Below are 5,000 nucleotides of genomic sequence, written 5' to 3' on the forward strand. Positions count from 1 at the left end.
ATTATCATTAAACATCAAATAGGCATTTCTCTTGCAACTAGTACCTACTAATCTTTTATAATCAATTACCTTGTGCAATTATGTTTGTTTGCTTCTAATTATAACTAATTATGCTTCTAAATATTTTCTTTAGATTACGAAGAGAATAAAAATAGGGGCAGAGGAAAGTGAGACTAGATTATGATTATTAAAAGGGAAACATTTAATTAATTACTTAACTGGAATAATCAGCAAACACCCATTTAAACTTTCCAGACAGAACAAAAATACTCCCCACTTCATCCTCGACATATGTTGAACATAAAAGTTTAAAATAAGTTATGAAACTTTTGGAACACCTCTCGCTTCACTTTATAGAGTAAAAAGGCTTCTAGTTTATTAATATTCTCTGGACAGCAATCACATTTTTATATATCTCTGACTACCTGCATGAATGAAGTACTAAACAAGATTATTAATAAGTATGAAGGTTCCTTTTTCTTGTCCAGACCAACCTAAATAAACTTCTTTGTGCATTGCTACAGCAAGTGCTCAACATTTATTTTAATCTTATATTCATGGCATTTAGGTAAAATTTTGAAATATGAGATGCTTCACACCAAGAAACCAGTCTCAAAAATACCCTCAACCCTAGAAGATTCATTGAGAATTCGCCCATGGATATTGCCCAAATTATTCTCCACACTACAGGAACGTAACAACATAGCTTATGGATTTTCATCTCACATGTTCTGATGGTAAAAAGATGCAAAACTTCATCCAGAGAGAATATAAAAGCAGCTTTTTGCAGAATCAAAAGAGGATGCCAATTCTCTATTAGGAAGAAACAATTAAAACTAGATAATGACTATGAACAGCTCTGACCTGCTGAGAGCCTGAAGGCTTTGCTTCACTCAGGACTCCACTTGTGACTGCAGGTCAGCCCTACGCAAACAAAGCCTTAACAGAAATGTTACGGAGGAAATAATAGCCATTTCCAATGATAATACACAATTTTAGCACCTACGCTTGGCTGATTTAGGTGGTCGGCTAACATGTCAAACAGCCTGCCTTAGTTAGGTGAGCCTTTAATGGGTAACTGGCAGACTCTGGCAGCCTTATTTCTGTTTTAGATTTGGTTTGTCATTGGATATCCATTACCTGCCATTCATCTTTGATCTCTTTGGACAGGCCTGATCAAAAGATGTCATTTGACCTACTCCACTTGGCAGAAACTTGTATGACTCTCATAAAGGGGGCACCCCAGCTATAAATAAAATGACATTATTATTTTTCTGTCCTATCATGTAGAAGAGACAATTATGATAATGCAGTGTCTGTCACTTGGAGCCCAGCAAATTGCTAGCTCTCACGCAACTGTTTAGCTTTCTTATTTGTTTTTTGTCTGTTTTCCTCCATTTCAAGTTGAAAATAAAACAGAATTGAAATCACTAATGCTCTGCCTCACACTCTGACAGTCTCAGGGTTTCCTTTTATGGGACTGACGTGCAGATGTGACCATCAGACTGTTTGTCAGTGGTGGGTGGTGGTTAAGTGCTGTGTTGGCAGCACATCCCAACAATGGAATCAGGTTTATACTTCATTTCCACCTCTGCACACGAGCACCTGTCTGAATGCAGTGCTGGTAGACATTACAACAAACAGATACAATCGGAGAGAGTTTATTGTATCTTTAATAAAGCAACAATAGAGGAAATGTCTGAGCCCTCTATCTGCTGCCAGGGGGCTTACACGTGGGGAGGGCTGCTGGGAAGGATGACAACGAGCCAGCTCTCGGGATATTGGTTGTCTTGGGGTATTTTCCCGAGTGGCAGGCACACCCCATGGCTGCGCCTTCCCATCTCTAGCAGAGCACGCCGTGTCCACGTCCACACCTGCGGGGAGCAGAGCATGTCCAGACTCCTGGACTCGTGCCCACGAGCACACGCCTGCCCAGGCACTAAGGAGCTCTGTGCCACTGGCCAGAGCCTCCTCAGAGCCTCGAGGCTGAAACTGCACTCAGCCTTCCTCCAGCTCATGCTGGTGATACCTGCTCTGTGTTTGCAGGCAGAGGTTCCCAGCGATGCTCCTCAAAGCTCTGGCTCCCGAGCTGCAGGAAGGCCCCTGTGGCACTCTGACCCCACTGGCAGGGGACAGTGCCTGGCCCTACTGGGTCCCCACAGCACAGCACACCCTCCCAGCAGCACACAAAGTCACAAATCAGTCATCCCCTGCCTGCAGAAGAACACCGGACAGTTCATCCACAGCTAACTCCAGGCCTTCACTATGGGCAAATTGCAAAACCAACGGCGAGCAAAATCATGGGTACCTTCAATCTCCTTGGGCAGAACAGTCCCCAAAGATTCTACAACACAAAAATCTATGCACCTTCATTTTTTTATTTGTTCTACTTGCTCTTACACAGGCTTGATGTGCTGCTGCCAGTAAACAGATCTCTGACAGAGATGCTGAGAGAGAACTAAAACTGTTAAGGGCTTGTAAATACCAAATAGTTACTTCTCATTAATTATTTGTAATTAATTATTCATGATTCATTTGTGCCAGAACAGGAATGTTTTATTCTGAATTAATTTAATTCATTTCAAAATTGCTACTTTAAATTGCTACCCTATCATAACGTGATATAATCTCTCTCTGTAGACAAGCCCTAAAATATTAAAAAAGCATTTAAAACAAAGGAAAAGCGTCACGTTCTCTCACAGAAACACACGGTGCCTGCTGTCCTTGCAAAGTACTTTGTCTGCTCATCCAAAAGCAACCTGGACAAAATGGAGCCTCTCCAGTGGCCTAGAAAATTTTTGCAACAGTGAAAATGGGGGAAGTATTTCAGATCAAACTTGGAAGTGGCTTGGAACAGTTTCCTGATGACAGATCCCACTGAGCTACACAGAGAGCAACTGAGAACAGCGAGGTTCTCCTCGGCCAAGGCTACACTGAGAAGCCCAAAGGGATCGGGGCATCAGCAAAAGCAGCAACAAAAGAATACTACAAACAAAAACGAACTGTAGGAATTACAAGGCATTTTTTAAACATGGAAAACACCTAGATCTTTTTCTCATGAACTTGAGGATACTACAAAGAAAGCAGATGGCAGGACTTAATAAAATTCAAGTACATTTGGCAAGGCAGCCTTTTACTGTTGCAATAGTGCATGTTATCCTTCTAATGCATCACTGAAGTATGCCTGCAACACAGCACAATTCTTTCGAGTAGACTTCTTTATTACAAAGTTTAGCTTCTTAATAACACATATTGAAAAGAGGAAAGATACATAGACCAATAACTTCTCCAGTTTGAGTTTGTACTGTCCAGAAATCCTCAGCAGAGATAAAACAGGTACTAGGCAAGTACTGCTAGTCATCTGCACCATCCTCACCTATTCCTGCTTTTCAAACCATCCAAGGATTCACATTGCTCTTAGACAAAGAAACTTCTCAGACATTAACTCCACAACTCAGATAGAATCACTAAACATACAAAAAACTAGAGTCCTTAGTTCTTATCATATTACCTCTTATAGACTGCAGTCAAAAAGCACATATAGTATCTTATTTTTAAGATCTTGTCATTGACAGAGACAGACAATTGCTCCACAGGTCCCACCAATACCTTGTGAGCAGGCATTCCAGTCCAAACACTCACAGGATTTTTAATTTTTTTTAATTCATGACAGAGCTTTCTAATCACCTTTGGAGAAGGAAAGAGCTGGTCTCAGTGAACAGAGACTTCTCTTCTTAGCACAGGATAATGTACTAAGGCTTAAATATAAAAGGGCATGGCTGCAACAGAAAGTACCACTTGGAAAAGTTCATCGGTTACATTAGAGAAAGTGAAGCAGCACAGTGATGGCTCATCCCAGACACAAACTGCTGAAGTTAATTGAAAAGCATCCTCCAAAGGTACTTTCTCCCTTGGCCACTTCTGCAGAGCTGAGTCAAAGGTGGCTCCTGCACACAGATCTGACCTTGGAAAAGGATGGACAAACTGCCTGGTTGAACTCCACAGTTTACTGCTCAGTGTTTCTAAACACAAAGGGAGCATTTCCTCACGTCCAACCACACATCCATCAGCATTTCTTCAGCTAAGATTTCTTTCCAAGCAGCTACAGCTACATTGCAGCACCAACCTTATTTCAGTATAAGAATGCTTTATTTTGATTTAGCACTGCAAGTTGCACTACGTTGCTATGAAAATGACCAGAGCTAAACTAGTTTAAAAGCACAACTTTAGTTAAACCAACACAGATTCGTCTGCAGGCACCAAACCCTGCCTCATCATCAGAGGTATTGCCCACCTGGATCACTGAGCACTCTGCTTTTCACAGCTGCCTCCTTTGGAACCCTCTCTCCAAATCTTCAATCAGATTTGGTGATCCTGCCTCAGTAAAACAATCACTTTTCACAGGAAGAAACACAGGCAATTTCTCTACACAAACATTCATTTCCTCCCTCTCCTGCTTCTCCCAGGTACTGCTGCAAGTGCATGCCCATCTTGCAGTCTGTCTAATCCCCTCCAACATCCTACTTAGAGGAGACATCTGACTTTGTCAATGGCTTTTGGACACCTAAGGTAGTGCCACAAGTAAACCTGAAACATACCATGATGCATATGAACCAAAATAATTAATTCCAAAACAATTTCTAGTAGTTCTTCCAGCCAGCTTCTTAGCTGCGGTCTATTAATTTGCCCTAAAATTTGGCAGATTTCTTAAAAAAAAAAAAAAAAGACCATAAAATCATTGTTCAAAGAAAACCTGCTATCACCTGCAACATCTATGAATATATGTTAATGAAATGGTAAGCTGTTTAATAAGCCATTATCAGTTATATAAAAAATATTTAATCTGCAAATTACAACATACTTACCAAAGCAGCTGTCCATATCCAGGCAACCATAATTTCACTATCTAGCTCGGTATTGAAATATGAAAGCATTTTGTGAGGATCCAGGATATTTGGCATGGACATTAGTAATAATGTTCCTGGCACCATGCACTACCT

General features: G+C 40.9%; 1 protein-coding gene across 1 annotated transcript in view; it reads right to left on the reverse strand.

The window, feature by feature from the left end:
• TSHZ3 (teashirt zinc finger homeobox 3) overlaps positions 1–5,000 on the reverse strand; it is a 63,088-nt gene that overhangs the window by 20,759 nt on the left and 37,329 nt on the right. The gene's annotated exons all lie outside the window — the stretch shown is intronic.

The sequence above is a fragment of the Parus major genome, chromosome 11 (assembly GCF_001522545.3).
Source record: "Parus major isolate Abel chromosome 11, Parus_major1.1, whole genome shotgun sequence".
NCBI lineage: Eukaryota > Metazoa > Chordata > Aves > Passeriformes > Paridae > Parus > Parus major.